The following is a 19,090-nucleotide window of genomic DNA, read 5'->3' on the forward strand; positions in this document are numbered from 1 at the left end:
AGTTCGGACAAAAAATGGTTTACAAGGGTTTTTTGGGTTACTGAATCGATTTCTGAAGTTTTTATGCGACATTACATAAAAATTCCAAGTTTCACATTGGACTCTTTTATCGAAATGAAACAAAATTAACTATTCCCAAAGGGGTAAAAAAGTAGGGTTGAGGGTGAAATTTCCAGATTTTTCAACGAGAAGTTTTTATGCTTTTTCTTATAAAAACTGTATGATTTTTAGAGCATGACAGTCTTTCATGGAAATAAATCAAAACTCCCGATCTACCAAGGGATGAAAAATAAGGGTTCGGGGTGCATTTCGATAGAAGAGGCTATAGTATCCTAAAAAACTTGAACTTTTCAGGTAATATAGCACAAAAACTTGCCATTAAAAAATCTGAACATTTCTCCCACAATCCTTATTTTTCACCCCTTTGGGGGTAGCGAATTTTATTTTATTTCGATAAAAGAATTTAGTGCTCTCAAAAACGTACATTTTACATGTAATATAGCATAAAAACTTCCCATTGAAAAATCTGATAATTTCACCTCCAACCCTTATTTTTCACCTTAAAAGTGTAGTATCCTATAAAACTTGGATTTTCTATGTAATATAACATAAAAACATGCCACTGGAAAATCTGAAATATTCACTTTCAACCCTCATTTTCACCCCTTTCGAGGGTATCTAAGTAAAAAAACTGAAAAAAAGGGTACCTGTCAACCGGTTAATAAAATAAAAAAATCAAATATATAAATGGAACTTTTCTACTCTGGATATTCTAACACGACTTCATAGTTCTCGATAATCCCAGATCAGTTTATCAACGCTCAAAGTAGACTTTTTGAAATGAAAAAATTTGCAAAAACTGATAAAATTCGAATGTGTTGGAATTGGAGAAGTAAAAGATTTTTCTCTCTCCAAATTTTTCAAAAAACCTCATCGTTTTAGAGTTACTACAATCGAGTTACTGTACTCGAGGTTCTATTGGAAAATAAATGAAAAAAAATCGAAAAATTGAAGACAAAATGTTTTATCTGAACTCGCGGCCCAATTGAAAAAAAAAATCAAACAAACAAAAAAATCAATGTTTTTCGAAATAACGTAGTACCCGTAAAAAAAACTCGTAGAATTTTTTCATATTCACCAAAGTAAAGCTAAATGCCTTCCCTTAAAAATGCGCCTTGTTGCATCCAAATATCTAAACCAGCGGTGCAGTAGCATTAAAAAGAACGTGAGAACATTTTTGGAAACTTTTTCCCGGTAATATACAGGGTGTCCCATTTTAATCTTACACCTGACTTTTCTCGGAAAATATTGCTCGGATCAAATATTGTGTGAAACAAAACTTTTAGGGGTTGAAGGGGGACGTTTGATAAAAATTGGTTTGTGGATCCAAAATTCAAAATGGCGGCGTTAGAATGGCCGACATGTTTTTTTCGAATGGAAACATAACTTTTTTTCATCACCAAAAAATTTTTCAGCGCAAAACCAACAACTTTTGTTGGAAAAATTTTTTGATTAAGTTCATATTGTCTCTTGATATGTATAGATCTCTCGCCAGGTACGCTACAACGAGTGGGAGAGAGAGGGAACGAGTCTTTCCGCGCTGTCTCTCTCGCTCGATCGGGTGCGAGTAGAGGGGATATCACGTTCAGTGGATTGGATGAAACGAAACGGGACAAAAGTCACGCTCCATGCCAAAGGATGTATGTCCAAATGTGAACAAACGCTACTTAAGTCTCTCTGACTCTAAGCGACTAAAGCGTACCAAAACACTCAATTTTAATCGCCTAAATCATCATAATTGCAACGAGGATCAATTGAAAGAGAAAAATCGAAAAAAAATCATCACCAACTTTAAGATTTTTAACTGCAATGGTTTGTGCGTGAGAACGGTTTGAAAAACGTTATGACGTCATAAATCGACATATTCGCGTATATAAGAGTGCGGCAGGGCTCGCGACCGCATCTCTTGATACGGTTTTCATTTTTTTTTTTATGTGGCGTACCTTTCTGATGAATTTAAGACTTTTAGAGACAACGCCAGATCGGAAAAAAAACATTATTTTAAAAAGTTTTAAAATTTTTCGAAAACGATTTCATAGAGAATACAAATTTTTTGATAAAATAGCCTTTTTCTAACGATTATTCTGAATATTGTCAGCTATTTTTTTCCTGAGTATAGATTTCACACACCTCTTCAAAGTACCCAATTTTCATCCAAAACGATTCAACTGTTGTTGAATTTTTTTTTTTTTTAATTTTTAAATTTTCTCGGTTTATTCGAAAACTAAATTAGATAGAAGTTTGAAACTTGCACTATCAATGTTTTTCATTGGTAACAACATACCCTCAAAATATGATCCAGATATTTTTTTGGGGCCGATTCGGTATGCTTATCGTCCTATGGCCTTTCATAAAAAATCACGAGCATCTAGCTTCGTTGGTATCTTTAATTTTCACATTACATAGTGTACCGAAATATATCCATTTTCAGATTCTGCACCAGAGCACTTTAAAATTAAATCTGTATTCATTAATTTGAGTCACCATAGAACTCTCGATCGATAATATTGACTTTGGATGTGAACTAATTATTTCTTAGAGTTCAGACTACTTGACTTCCAAATAATATGCAACCAATAGAAAAAATACACCACGTATAAGAAAATTATCAGTAAAAAATTACAGTTTTGCAATAAATTGATCATTCGATGATAAAATGTATGCTCATGTTAGTTCAATATTGTTAGAAAATCAGTGGATATTTTGTATTAAGCGATTACACACATACGAACTTCGAACAGAACCGTTTATTACGAATAAAGAAAGTTGACTAACTTGAAAATACCTTTTCAATATTCCAATACACAGAAATAATGTCCATAGTAACCACAACCATATGAAGCAAACATGTATATATCAATTTCTGTTTCTTATTTTTGTTTAGCATTTTTGAAAGACATTGGAACCACAAATCGCGCATATCCTGAAATTCAACTTCATTTATATCTGATTTTCCAAGCACCTGCAAATAAATTCCACAGTTCTACTGTATTTTCAATGTTTTGTTTCAGATAAGTGGATTCATATACAAATGTTGTAATTTCCAATTCATAATATGGGATATTAGATCACTAGTTCGAAAAATTCTCAAACTCGTTTTGAATATTGTATATCATGTATAGTAAATTTCACACCAGTTATATAACACTGTTTTAAAATTATTTCACAAGTGTATTAATTTTCATTTTATATACCCAGTTTGTAAAATTCATGCACCGCTGTACAGTAAATGTTTTGTAAATTTCATAAAATTTTTTACAGTGCAGATATATTAATTTTGCTGTAGTTGTCGAAATGACCTCTCAACAAATATACTTAATCACGATAATCGACGCGATTAATTTTTCAATGTAATCTTTGTTTGGCGGGAAATGGTTACGATATTTTTTTTTTTAAGATATTAATTATAACATTCGAACGGTAATAAATAGTATTAGAAACGCAAAAGAAGTCTCGAAGATAAAAAACACTGAGCAAATAAGCCCTTTGGTTATGATTTTTAATTGAAAAACTCGTCACATTAATAGCAGTAAGTTAAAACCAGTAAATGATTCTGGAACTGAAAAAGGGCAATAGTAACACGTGACATTTTTCAATGCTATTCCTTCCATGGCACCCCTTTGACAATTGACTACTATTTTTTTTCGTGCTGTATGTCTCTATAAATAATGAAACAACGCGAATGGGTCAGAGGGTTTAAGTGTTTATTTGATAATAAATCAGGACTATTTCGATCCACCCGTATCGGTTCCGCGCCTAAATCCCGAGTTGTAGATTGGAACTCGCGATATAAAACGTTCTCAGCTCTTTTTACCCTCCAGCATCTTGGCCCCACTCGCTTTCTCGTATTAAAAATTTGCCCGTGATGTAATTACTGCGTTTGCACTGGACACACACACACGCACACACACACATGCATGTCCGCAGATATCGAACGCCCGCCCGCGAAAGGTCGACCTGTCACGACTAAATCCGTGAACGTTTTATACATATTCCGTCGTAATTAGGATCTATCGAATGTGAAGGATGGCGAGGGGCGAGGAAGGGGCCGACGACAACGAGATAAAGGGGTGGTCTTGAGCGGTACTTTGGTTCAGAACTTGTGGCATTCCGTTCCTCCATATCGACTAATAAAGACCAGTCTTTCGTCAGATCCAGAGCGAGGTTAACCGCCCCCCAATGAAATGAGAAATCGCTCTATAGCGATATTATCAAAGTTGTTAAACTTCAACGTGATAAATAAAATTTGTAATGATGCAGCTTCGCGATTCGAAATAGACATAGAATTAAAAATTTATGCTTATAACTGTGAAGATAGTCGTGCGATAAAGTACGTGCTATTGAATGTAAGCGTGATAAACCAGAGCAATTACAGGGGATATAGTACGAAAAACGACGTTTTATTTGAATACCATTCATGGAAATCCGCAGTTCAGCTTCTGCGTTGCTTTATAACACTTTCATACTGTACTTTAATTAAATTCTACAAATATCAATTAATTTGAAGATCCATGAGTTATGGATATGGAAAATTGAACAGGGTAATTGAGCTTTCATAAAAAAAGGAAATATCGATATTCTAGTTTAAGGCTGTTGCTTAATCTCTTTACAGTGTGGGGGTAAGAGACGAAGCTCCTGAGCTAATACATTGAGTGACGTCAGCAATGCCACCTTATAGATACTGAATGATTACTATTCATTCGGATGAACAATGCGAAAATTTACAAGTGTGCGAATGATGATATTAATTATTATTCAGAAATGCGTTTATTTCAATCATTTAAGGTTGATAGAAAATTTATTCTCGGTAATGGAAAATTGCGTTGAAATAAAGACAAAGTTTGGCAACGTTGCGTAATTTCTTCGTACTCAGCTGTTGGGTTGGATGCAGTGAGCCCTGTGCCTCTGTATACGTGTTACTTGTTTCGCCCGGCGTTTTTGGAGGTTATTATGTCAACGACTGCCTGTCAAGGAATTGCTTCCGTTGGCGTCGTAGTTGCAACGTTTCGCATTTCTACACCTCAGTCTCAGTTAACTCGATATGATCGTGATGCAGTCACATATTTTCGGTGATTTCTTCTCATTTAAATTGGTAAACTATCTGTTTTTTCAGTAAAATCATTCTATATATCGTCCTGATCTGTAATTAGATCAGTAACCTCAGTTTTCCTTGAAACAGTACATTCAGGAGAAATTCATTAACAAATAGAAGCATTTTTATAGACATCTATTCACCTCAAAAATTTTGAGCAACGACTATGGCTGGAATAATCAAAGGAAACATGGTTCGAATTATGAACTTGATCCCACGAAAAAATCTTCGTAATTGATTCAGTGATTTCTGATGAAAAAACGGTAAAAAATTTTTTTAGCGAACTAATTTACATATACAGATATAATAGAATGTTTAGTTAAATTTCACTAATAAGATTGAATTTTAATTCATTTTAAGCATTGTTTTCAGTACGCAGCTTGGATGGGAATCACCGAAACTTTTTATAACAAAATTAAAAAAAAATCATTCCGCCAATCATTTCGATTGACATTTTTTTCTGTCTATAATTTTAATTTTAAATACTGTATAAAATATAATTTTTCGGAGTGAATCGGTGAGCTTGATTTTATATGGAAAGAGTATTGAGTTCCGAAGCTCTGTTTTGGAAGATTTTTACGCAGAAACGAAAGGAACAAAACCGGAGCCCCAAGCCAGAAAAAGGCAGCAATCAATCTGAATCAATTTGCTTGTCGTGCCACTCTGAATTATTTTCGCCACACAATATATTTTTTTCTTTCACTGTCTTTTTTTCCTTTATCCTCGTTTAAGCGTCGGTAGAATTAACATTTGCGCAATCCATACGTTTTCGTAACGGTGTTTTCAGTCCGATCCTCATCTGCCACCCACACGCCTTGGGACAGGAATTATCCTAATGACGGTTCAAACATAGCGCGACGTCTTGATTATGTGTATGTGTATTTTTTTTTCACATAATCTTTTGTGTTTGTATGTGTTTGTACGACGTGTGCCAAAACAACGACGAATTGATTATTCTTTCGTTTTTTTTTCTTTTTCCTTCTTATTTTTATTTTCTTCGAAATAAACCGACACACATGTAGCTTCGAGCTATCGAACGGCCGCAATATCCGAAAGGATTCTTCCCCTTCTATGAAGGCCTCCGCGGATCCAGCTCCGTAATTCCTTGAAAATTAATCGCTTCGCATGGATTTCTTACTATGTTTATGATTGCACGTTTAAAAAAATCTTTTTTATGAAAAATTTTTCATGGGCTTCTCCGAGCTCCTATGACAATACGTTAAATTTTTAATATTTTTCAAGAATGAAAAAAATTGAATTTTTTCTCATTTTTTTAAATTATATTATTTTCAATTTCGTTTTTTTCGTTTTTAATATCTTTATACTCATTTACCTCAATGCATCTTGACTGCTTCTTCAATGAAGTGCCAAAAAATTTTTTTGTAGCTATTTAGAAAAAAAACAGTATATTTTTAGTAATGCAGAATAAGTGAAAAACAACATTTTTTAAATCCCTGAAGAGTAAAGTATTTCCTCAGGTACCCTACGTGTGAGATTCTTACAGGTCTCCTTTTTTTTATCTTCTCAAAACAGTTAATCGATTTTTCATTTCGTAACCCATTATTGACATTTTTTATTTACAAAAATAATTCGAAAACGAGTTCTGGAAGCGGTGCCATTCGTGAATCAACAGTTTCTGGAGTAACACAATTTTTCAATCGAAATAAACAATCTCAAGAAGGACGATTATTCTCGAGAAAATCCATCATGACAAAAAGTATCGTCCAATGATATTTTTATGTACAACAATTCAATATCAGGACCGAAATTTTGGATAAAATAACATTATTTTCCGAAATATGTATATATGCGAGACATTTTCAGATCCATAAACTTTGTAATAATCGTTATGATTCATGTTTCGGCTGGTTGATATTTAGCTGGGAAATAAAATCCTATACACAGTGCGGCATTGTACAAAGAAGCATTACTAGTTCGTGCGGCAGGTATAAGAAATGCCTCTCATTAAGGCGCGAACCAAGGCACCTCGACTCTGAACCGCAAGTTGCGTTAAATGCGAGAACGCATAACGTGATATACACGTGCTCGTAATTAACTCATTACTTAGTGCTCGCGCGAACGCTCGACTTTCAAACGGCCTGAGTGCACTAATCCGTCGTGGCGAACAGAGGAATAACCGTTATGAAAATCGTTCTAATCAATTCTTCTTTCATGACACTAGCTTTTTTCCAAAAGTTTTCACCCAACTGAATAAAAATAAATTTTCCATTGTTTTTTGACAGAACACTCTATGACTCGAACTAAGCAAACCGATTCTCGTGTGGAGGGAGTGTACGTTTCATTCAAATGAACCAGCTCTTTCAGGCAACGAGACCAAATTCGGAAGACAATTTAAAAAATTCTAGCGTCCCCATATGAATAGGAAAAAATTTTTTGATCAGTAATTCTTTTCCTCGAGCTTATATGATAGCAGCAAAATAGGAGCTCTTGCGCATATTCTTACGTTGTTTCGTTATTCTTCAGTTCAGTCCTCCTACAAGTGGCCAGCACCGTTTTTGGACGTTATATTAATAGTAATATCAGAATATTATTATTGTAAAGTTGTAAAACAACACGAACAATTGATTTTATGTCAACGTTCACATAAAACAATTTAGTAAGAAAAGATAAATAAAGATTAATAGAAATCAATTCTAATAATTTGAAGATTTTTAAAAGCAACGCCAATAAGCGTTGACTACTTTCATATTTGATAATGCAGTCGTTAGTTAATAGTAATATTTCTAGTAATTGCATGAAATTACGAAAACCACTTCTCATGTGTCACCAGTGTGTGTGGATCCCCCCCCCCCCCCCCGCCCCATCGTCTTACGAGAGATTTTTAATGTGTTGCCCTAAGGGAAATTAAAGGTTAATCACTGTCGTTGAGCCCACGGGCTTCGCCAGCTGTACATTGATTTAAAAAATTTTCAACGTATTTCTCCGGTCACCCCTCCGAAGAAATGAAGGATTTCTCATTTTTTGTCACTATTGATCACTTCTTAAATAATTGAACTTAAGAATTGAATATAACCTTCAATTCCCCACATTTTCATAAAAAACAAAATATTTTATAATTTTCGATAGAATTTTATTATTGGTGACATTTTAGATTAAAAAATTTCTTTTGTATTTCAGTCAAAGCTGCGATATCAATATTTGGCAATACAACAAACATACTTTTAATTGTGAGCTTCGATCCCATTTTCTAGTGATTAGATTTATGAATACAAAGATGATAAAAATTATTTAATTTTATCTCGCAATAATTTTACGGTAAAAACTACATTCTTGCCTCAAGCACGCAGCTGGTGTTAAATAAAATAAAATTTACCTCGGTACAGTGAGCTTGGGAATGACACTTTTACGGAAATTTAATTCAGAGCTGTCCAGAAGTAGCTCAAGAAAAGTCCCCCGTGTAATTATTCAGCTGAGAATAAAATAGTGACAATTACACAGCCTCTGAATTGGCTTCTAAGCATCGTATGGAAACGGATCTGTATATATGACGACTCCTGGTCAATGATATACATAGCTCGGAGCGTACTATAGAACGTGGGCAGAACTCGGGTTGCCATAGCCATTATTAAACACCGATGGAAACGCTTCGACGGTTCACCTGTCCGGCGCCGAGACGAAATAATAAATCACTGAATCCCGAGAGGTATAACGCACGGTTCGAAAATACTTATATAGATATCTGTTTAGACACACACATACACATGTGCGTACTCACACTTTTATTTATGTATTTAAAAATACATAACTATAAGTGCTTGTACCTTCATGTATTATCTAGCTGTTGCCTGCGACTCCGTGTGCTTAGTATTAGGGGAGACCAGAACAAAACGTGGTACATAAAAAATTATAGAATTTTTTTTCATCCTTCCACTTTTTTAGTATTTTTCCGAAAATTAAAAGATATTGAATTCTTAAAAAATTTTTTTTTTTTCAATTTTTTTCCAGTTTCATTTTTCGTATAATGTTTATGTGTTTTTTATACTGCTGTACTATGTAGCTTGATTGTTTCCTTGAAAAAGGATTCAGGGTTCATTTTATTGAAATTGCAGCAGCAATAAAAATACTACTAATTCTTGAGAAGTACCCCACTTTGGCCGATTTTTTTATTTATTTAAAAACATTACAGTACATTTCTCGGTGTTCAGTATTTCCTTTTTCCCTGGTCTTCCGTATACAGCGACAGAATGGAATCTAAAATTCGACATGCACAAACATACAAATAGTCACGATAAATTTGTTCATCAACGTGTTTATATTGGTTTTTAGATTTTGGCTGATAAGTTTTTCTCGGTCGGGCCATACCATTTGTGGTAACAACTCATTGTTGATTGGCAAAAAAGTATTATGAAATGATTAGGGAAGAATCAAACAAACGAATTCCCAGATTCACAGTATTTCATGCACCCAAAGGATTACGGTCAACCAGAATCGCTTTTGAATTTTTCAAATTTAAATCAATAGAGCTTATATTTTTTATCTGAGCTAAAAAATTATACATAAACCACCTAAAAAATGTTGAACATTAAACTAAAAAATATCCAAAAAGGATCATTATGGTCACTTAAAACAGATTATGGCATAAAACAAAAGAACGTTCGTGAAGTTTTACCCAATTAAAAATGGCAGACCCATGGAAATATTGCTCATACTTTTTGTAGCTGAACATTGAATTTATGGAGGTTTTTGTCAATTGGAAATTGCACAAAAATCATTCGAGTTAACTGGATCTTAATATTGAACCAACTACATATGTTTATCTGGATGTGGGTGAGACTAGTTGCAGGGTGATAAAAGTCATCTGCCAGTGTCAGCAATCAAGTAGGCTTTGATCATTATCCCTGAATAACTAGGACCCGAGCGAAAGCTGGTATTAAATTGACTGGTAATAATAATAGCAAAGCGGAGTGAACCTCTGTTGCTACCATTAAAATTTATTTCTATAACAAAACCAAATCATGACATGAATCGAAAAGTGGTGATTAATGCATTTCTTTTTTCATTGAAAATGGGGGCAACTGGGGAGAAAAATTGCTGAAGAATTACGTCACCAGTTTTCTATAATTTTATATTATGCTCTTATTCGTGGTAAGGTTTACCATAAATTTCACTATACAAATACCTGTTTGTATATCAACAAATTACATCAATTAGCATTTAAATTTTTGTCGACATTCATTAGTTATTTGAATTCACATTTTCGACACCGCATCGATTGAAGAATATTCAAAAGTGGATATTGTTGAATTTAAAGCGCTCTGTGGTACAGAATGTGACCAGTGGAATCGTTGATACGAAAAAAAAACCCTCACGATCGATCTAGACACTCATAGGTAGTAAACTACGGATAGAATTTTGAAAAAATTCATTTTTGTATTATTAGTGAGTATTTAAACGATATGGTTCAATTTTTTTCTGAAGAATGCGGAATTATTTATTGTTACAAAATTTTCAAATAAACTTATAGAAAATTCCGTACACGTATTTCACTCAAAAATTTTATTTTCAAGATACTGTCAGAAATTCAAATGAAAATAATCAAAATAGTTGGACTTATGCGTGCCATTTTGGAAAATTGTGTTTCGAGAAAAGCACGTTCAAAATTTTGAAAAAAGTGGTCGGAGTAGACCGAAATTTTAATAAATATTTTTGGTAAAGGTATACAAAGTAACCCCACCACTTGTGGGCGGGGGGAGTGGGGGAAGGTCCCCCCCACTACAACCCCGAAGAAAAATGGCGGCGGTCACCCCCCATCTTCGATTTTTTATGTCAAAGTTTAAACAGTGTTATAGCGAATTTTCAGATTATCTACTTATATTTATTATTACTTCACTGTCCGATGTCACCACAATTTTTAAAGACCGAAAAATTTGAATGTCGTTGTCATAACACTCGGTCTCGTCATTCTTCTTCCTTGTGTCGAAAACGTCACACATGTTACAACGAGAGTGAAAATAAATTAAAAAAAGGAAACATTGCAGTGAGTACAATCATTTTTACCCTTTTTTAAAAAAGGATTCTAGGTCGAAAAATAGTCCGTCAGCGATGGATTATGGTGGAAAAAGTACATGAGTGGCCGAGGCTTTAATCTTTGCAAGGTTAAAGTCTCTCAGTTCTGTAAGGAACGCCGTATCTGCAAGACGTGTGGCCATTGCATACTCGCGATCGGAAAAAGTAATGAAACCTCCTCGATATCCGAGGTTTATTATCCATGGAAATATGATTCGTCGGAATGATCACGAAATCTCGCACGTTTTAGTGATACTCCTAGCAAGGAGATTTGAAGGCAAAATTTTTTTTTTTTGACAGACAAACATCGAAAGCGTCGAGACAATAGTCGAAAGCGATGACGTGGCGATCATTCAGATACACCGACCAGCCGTTTTTCGAATTCTTCGACTCCGCAATCATTTGACAAAAAAAAATCAAGAAGTCGAGACAGAGGAGGACGGTGGGGAAAACTAAAATGAGCAACTAACCGATTTACCAACATCAGTTGTGTTATCAGCTCCTCCCGTGACATCGCACCCGCCGTCGATTAAGATGAAAGCGGCCGAAATAACGGGCACAGAAGCCAATTTGGATTCTGTCCATTGGCACCGACGATTCATCCTCATTTTGCGATTCGAATACAATTCATAATTAAAAAAGGCCTACCGGCGGAAGAGAGAAAATCTCTTCTGGAGAAATTTCCTCCTCCAGTCAATGCTTTGTTCATAGAACCTCCAAAACTTAATGTTGAGGTGAAAGCATGTCTCCAGGAAGCTATCGGAAAAAGAGATGAACGCATCGCCGAAAAGCAGGATCGAATAACGGCATGTTTAGCCGGAATGACGAAGTTGATATCTTTGGCTTCCACTCTTAATGCAAAAGAAAAGTTAATGTTAATTGAGATTGCAGGAGGGGTAACAAGAATTCTCGCTGATCTAAAACGAGAAGAATCCCTCATAAGACGGAGTTTAATACTTAAAAATATATTCGAGACTCTTTGAGTGCATCGGACACAGATTCTTGGCTATCCGAAGAAGATCTGACCGAAAGAATCAAGGCGGCTATAAGGCGTTGGAGGCATCAAGCGCGTCTTTGAAGCCGGAAATACAAAAAATTCAGAAAACTGGGACAAAAAACGAGAAGGGCCCGCAATGCCGACAGGAGTACAGGACGAGGAGCAGAGGGAGGGAGTGGGCACAAAATGTCGCGACCAAGAAGTCAGCCCCGCTGCTCCTCCAGATCCACGCGTCATCCTCCGCGGAGACCAGCGTCATCGAGCCACAGGAGGAATTAACTGAAAATGTAAGTTTTTGCGCTGGGCGTTTAAAATTATTCAAACAGTTTTGGAGTAAAATTACCAAAAGGACAAGACGATACGAAATTGGATTGATGGTTATCGCATCCCTTTCGCGAGACGAGTAATTCAGAGGGTATCTCCTACGGAACAAAAATGGTCCGATGAAGAAATAAATCGAATTACAGGACAAATTAAAAAAATTGAAATGAAGGGTGCGATTAAGGAGGTGCTTGCGTGCAGGGGCCAGTTTCTATCAACTATTTTTCTGGTACCTAAGAGTAGAGGTGGTAATCGATTAGTATTACACCTCAAAAGGCTAAAAGAGCTCATAAATATTCAGCATTTTAAGCTCGAGGATGGAAAATCGGTCCAGAAGTTGTTAAGCTCGAATTGTTACATGGTCTCATTAGACATTCAGGACGCGTATTATATGATCGCGATTAATGAGAAAGATAATAAATATATTTGAGATTTCAATTCCAGGGAAAAATATATCAATTCGAATGTATGCCGTTCGGACTTAACACAGCACCATACGTGTTCACAAAAATTATGAAACCGGAAACCGGAAATTATGAAACCGGAGCAAAAGGACTAATTTTCATAATTTATTTAGACGACATTTTAATGTTTGGGAATAATTTTGAGGAATGTCTGGAGCATGTTCGTCAGACAAAAGCATTGCTGTAAAAGTTAGGTTTTTTGATTAACATAAAGAAAAGTATTTTGATACCGCCAACTAGGTGCATGTTTTTGGGTCTGTTATATGATTCAGTGCACATGTATGTGGAACTCCCAGAAACCGAAATAGAAAAGACGAGGGGTTGATAAAAAATTTTAGAAAAAAGAAACGGCGCAGAATATGAAAATTGATGAATATAATAGAATATCAAAATTGATGAATAATTGAAAATGAATAACCGATAGAGGCCTCAACATGATGCTCTCCAAAAAAAAAAAAAAAAAACTGAAGATGTTATTTTGAGTGCGTTTGTTCTTCGAAGTAACCAAGCTTAGAGAAAATTTGAAAAATCATTCTGTGTCGGGAAGTATTGGAATAGTGATCCAAAAAATGCAGGAATTACCTGGACAACGTGAAAATACAAAACTTCTTTCAATCGAAAATTATATATACCATCACGACAGCCGATACGATTCCAACGATCACGAGTTTGTCTGTGCTCAAAGAACGAACAAAGTCGCGATGCCTTGCGACTGCATCTATGTGGAATAATCAAGTATACATTTATAACGAACGTAATCATCCACCATATAACTTGGAAGAAGAGCAACGTTTGTTAGAACTGGTAGCTGAACTCAAAAGGCAGACTGTAGCGATGTTTGACCGCAGTCCCGACGATGTCTTTAACGATGTTTCAAGACGGTAATAGGAAATTCATAATCTAGTGAATTATTTAATCTTTTTTAATTGATTTTATTATTCATCAGTCAGAAAACATTTATCAACGATTTCAAATGTTTCCACAATTTTGTGAGATCAAAATCATTCAAAAATTTTCGAATTTTTCATGTAGCCACCGAGATTCAACCGCGGAGAAAGAAAAGTACCATAAAAAAATTATGAAACCAACAGTAAATAATTTCAACACAACAATTCGTAAAAAATTCCACAAATCTTGAAAAAACATTACATTAAAAAAAAGATACAAATCTGTAATTATATTTAAATCCAAAAAAATCACACCAAAGGTATAGTAATTTGTTACTCTATGGTAGCAGATATTTGGAAGAAAATCGATTTTTCTCAGACTTTTAGTAACCCCTGGTATTATTCACAATATTCGACGTCGATTTTGAGTCGGTACAAATTATGTGTTAAAAGTACTTGTCCGGCCCATCACTTCTCATTCAAATAAAAATCGATCATAAAAAAACGATGCACAATAATATCCCTTGTATATTACAGGACAATTCGTATCCATTTTTTATTAAATTACATAATTAAATAAAAATTACTCGGATATAACTTTCTCAATCCTCTCTTTATGGAATCTTCATCAAAATCCATCAGTTCTAGAAGGGCCCTGATTTTTATTTGAATAAACAATTCAAATGAAAAGTGATGGGCCGGACAAGTACTTTTAACACATAATTTGTACTGACCCAAAATCGACGTTGAATATTGCGAATAATATCAGAGGATCCTGGAAGTCTGAGAAGAATCGACGATTGAGTTCCAAGTCTCTGCCACCATACGGTAATAAATTACTATACCTTTGATGTGATTTTTTTGGATTTAAACGCTTCTTCAAACAATTTCATAATATTAAAACTGGGAATTATTAATAAAGCACTTGTCCTCGGATTAATATCATAAGTTTTAGTGCTGCACGTAACTCAAATGGTAACTTTTTTTTTGATTCATGAGAACTTTCTCAAGTTTCTGATGTTTCCCGTAGGAATGAATATTCCCATTTTACCATTAAATACTTGGCCTCGAATTGATATCATACATTTTAATGCGGCATGTAATTTAGATGGATTTTTTTTTTCAATCGATTAGCTGTTAGAATAAGATAAGAAGAATGGGGCATCGGTCTCCAAAATGATTTTAAGCGCGATTTTTCGGTTTTTTATTTCTTACGTTTTATTTTATTTTTTTTTCCACTTTACAAAATAATTAAAGATTTGTATTTTTTTGAATGTAATGGTTTTTCAAGGTTTGTGATGTTTTTTCGAATCGTTGTGTTGAAAATATTCACAGTTGGTTTCATAATTTTTTTTTTTTTTGGAATTTTTTTTGACGTTTTTCGTAATATGATCAGAAAACAACGGACCATCAATGTACTTGTCCCAACCTTTTTCCCTAGGGGTTTTAGTTATTTATTACAAAATCTTTGACAAACGCCCAAAGTATTCTGTTGATCAGAGCATCGGAACGAGCATGAATCGGTAGGTAACGGCACATCGGAGATTTTTTCTCTATACTCGATGAGCAAAGAATAATAAAAAAAGTGAAGTAAAAAGAGCTCCGAGCCGGAAGCACGTGCTCTCAAAAATCATATTGATCTGAATTATTTCACGCAACTTCCTCTCTTTGTGTCAAGAGCACCCTTCCCAACAAATTTCATCCACAGCTGATGTGTGTGGGAGGAGCATATCTTACGATGAATGTTCACAATTTTTTGCGTCTGACAGATGGAAAACTAGCAGGAAGTTACCGAGTAGCACCTTACGCGCGAGACTCTTAATGGTGTTTAGACATCGAAGAAATGAATTAGAGAAAATAATACTATTTTGAAAAACTGTACAGAAAACAGGTACCCATGAATGTGGGTCATGTACGAGAATTCATAAAGAATAATATAAACACGGTGACCTATTTCTTTCAATCCCGTTCATCGCGGCGCGTTGAATAAAACCACATGGAAAAGGTGAACATTGTAAATTCTCAGTGTTTTTCATCCATTTTTTTTTTTTTTATTAGCTTATTTTTATTTTTTATAACTTTTTATCTTTTGCTAATTTTTATTTGTTTGTTAATACTTATTCGTTAAAGTAAACATACAGAATTTCTTTTCATTTATTTAAATAATAACTTTGTCACATTGACATTTCTTGTTATTGCCATCACAATATTCGAAGATCCCACTCACACAATTCGCTAGCATCAGGCAATATTTTTATTGCTCGTGTATTTATAATAAAATATGAGAGATAGAGTAGAATAAAAAGCGAAAATGATGTTTTGGCAACGGTTTTTAAAAGGAAAAAGATTGAGTTTTCCACCACTTAAAGTGGTTGCCCCACTTTTATTTATATATTCATTTAATGTTTCATCTTTTCCTTACATTTCGGTCACGATTTTCTATCAGAGTTCCATTAAATTGCATATCATGTGCAAGAAAATATTTTGATATTGAAAGCTCGGAGAATTTATGGCGAAAAGAATTGATGAAAAAGCTAATCCGACGAGGCCACCCGCGGATACGCCAATCCACGGGAGATCGAGCGAGGGAAACCTAGCCCAACTGGCTGCCTATGATTGAGTTTTTCCTGGCAGATTAACTGAATGGAGGTAACGTACAGATATAGCAAGGTGCAGCTGATGAAACCTCGCGTTGTATACGCGCATAGGAAAGACAAGAAGAGCCGAGTCTTGCCCACGCCTCAAAATCCGTCTCCATTATTCTTCGCCGTCGATATTCGAATCGATGATCCTTCTGTTATCCCTCTACGTGGATATGTGAATATCCACACACTAGATCTTTCACGTAGCGTTCATTCATTCGCCTCTTTCCAGCTTTCACTCACGCTCGCATAAGCGTATATGAACCGTATGAGGTGTGACTTTTTTTCGCCTCCGCACACACTCGCGGAAAGGTGCACATCGCCGTGAGTATATCGGAATCGGTGTTTATGAACGACGACCGCAGCTTTTACATACCGTTAGACCTAGCGCCCACATGCTTCCCTCACGAGACACATACAATCGAGAAATGATAGATAATTCGACGACTACTCCTATCTCCCTCTCGTTCTTTTTTCATCTCCCTCTTGCTCTCATAATTTCTCCTCCCATTGTATTATTCGATCCTTTATGTATGTGCGAGCCAAGAGATATCCTCGCTCTAACTTGCCTGTGCATGAAGAATTCCGTTCCTCTGGTCCATCGTCATTTTGTTCCACTTTAATTTTCTAAATGTTCAAAAAAAATTCCGATGTCTGTGTTCTTGGGCTAAATTTTTATTCGATTTAGAACTCGAATTCGAATCAATAGTAAGCGACTATTTCGAGTGTTTCTTTTTTCGCATAATTGATAAATGGAGGAACGTATGAGAGACATTTTACAGTAAGACGCAGTGCATTGATGTATTAAGCAGCATGCAATGAAAAAAAAAGATATATTTATATCCATTGTGGCATCATTGAATGTTGAATAAATTTGTTGGTGTAATTTAAATCCTGTTCATGTTTTACGAAGATAAGAGAATTGATAAAATGTTGTGAACAGTTAATTCCCAACAGTAACTGTTTAACCAGTAGGCAGACGAAATTTCGAATTGAATATAATGGATCCGTTGATGTGTGAAAATATTTTCGATTCGTCAGGAATTCGATCTTTTTGGAATGACCTCTATTTAACTTTTTTTCAAGGCTGAACTGGAACCATCATGCAGAAGAGAGTGTTCGAATTTTGCGATTTTCAATCAGTTTTTAGAAAAGTTTGAGATAAAATATAAGAAAGTAAAAATCTGACTCGTCCTTTAACGAAATTTGCTTTCGGAAGACCAGAAATTATTTTTCATTATTTAGAGTATTTACGAAGGAGGCGCTACCAAATTTCTTATTTCACACTGCAATTCGAATTGATTATATTTCGAGAGTGAAGGAATAAAGAACTTTTGATGTTTTTTTACTCTCGTAGTTAGAGAAATCAAAAAAAAACCGTTTTTAAATGCAGGTTTGTGTGAACGTTCGTGTTGAAACTGCGTAGGTGAAACAACGATATATGAAGGAGGAGAGGTAGATAGAAACGAAAAGGCGGAATGACTAACGTCAGGAGCTTTTCGCGCGCGCGCGCGAGAGTACTACAACGTAATCTAATCTCGGGCCTGCAAAGACGACTGACGACGACGCACCGCGTATATGTAAATATCGGTATATATACACATTTCCTTGTATACACATTGTGCAGTGTTATATGTTGCATCGAGTGTCGGTAAATCGAACCGTTGCCAAGCCTGGTTGGCAAATATCTTGTGGTGCATTCAAGGTCTAAAAAAATCCGATACACTTCTTCAAGGACAAGTTGAGATTAGGGTAAAAAGCAACACATTTCTGTCGAGTGAAAATTTCTTTTTTTTCTTCGGATTATTATTACTCAAAAAATGAATAGATCAGGGACAGAGTAAAAATCTTAAAAAAAAATGAATCTTCAAAAATGATTAATATTTTGGGTGAATTCTTCAGAAAAAATAAAAACGTTTGCAGTATGTGAAATAATTTTCGTCGCTTTCCGAAATGCGTTCAATGTTTTTGTTTGAATGTTTTTTTTGTTTAGTTTTTTTCGAAATCTTTAAAAAACTTTTTTAAAAGTCACGACTACGCAGATTTTTATCATCAACGCAATGAAAAAATGAAAATACGAAGCACAACGGCGGAAGAAACCAGAGACGGATTCACACCATTTCACTGCTCATTACGGAATTTATTCATTATATGATTTCAATAAAAACTTAAAGAGAATATTATTGTGATACAAACGAGAATGAACGAAGATGAGCTTCGAAAATATTGCCAACAAATAAAAGTTCAATATCATACTTTAAATATACTCGAAAAAAGTTTTAAGATACTCGAAAAAAAATCGAAACTATTCTGTGAAGTTAACGAATTAATTCCATGTACGAAAAACTGTTATAAGTTTTTTTTTGTTACAAAATTGTTTGAGAATCAGGGTGTTAAAAAGGTTTCAATTATTTTGTTATCTCATTCACTTTTCACAACATCTACATAACAGCTGCTTTTCTCAATTTTTCCACAATGTGACTTAGAAAAAAATTCGTTCATACACATTTGTTAGTTGAATGGCACAAAATTTTGTTGGTTTAAATAAATTATGAAAAATTCTTGTAGTGGATTGACCGAACTATTAAAGCTAAACGATT

The sequence above is a fragment of the Venturia canescens genome, chromosome 11 (assembly GCF_019457755.1).
Source record: "Venturia canescens isolate UGA chromosome 11, ASM1945775v1, whole genome shotgun sequence".
Lineage (NCBI taxonomy): Eukaryota > Metazoa > Arthropoda > Insecta > Hymenoptera > Ichneumonidae > Venturia > Venturia canescens.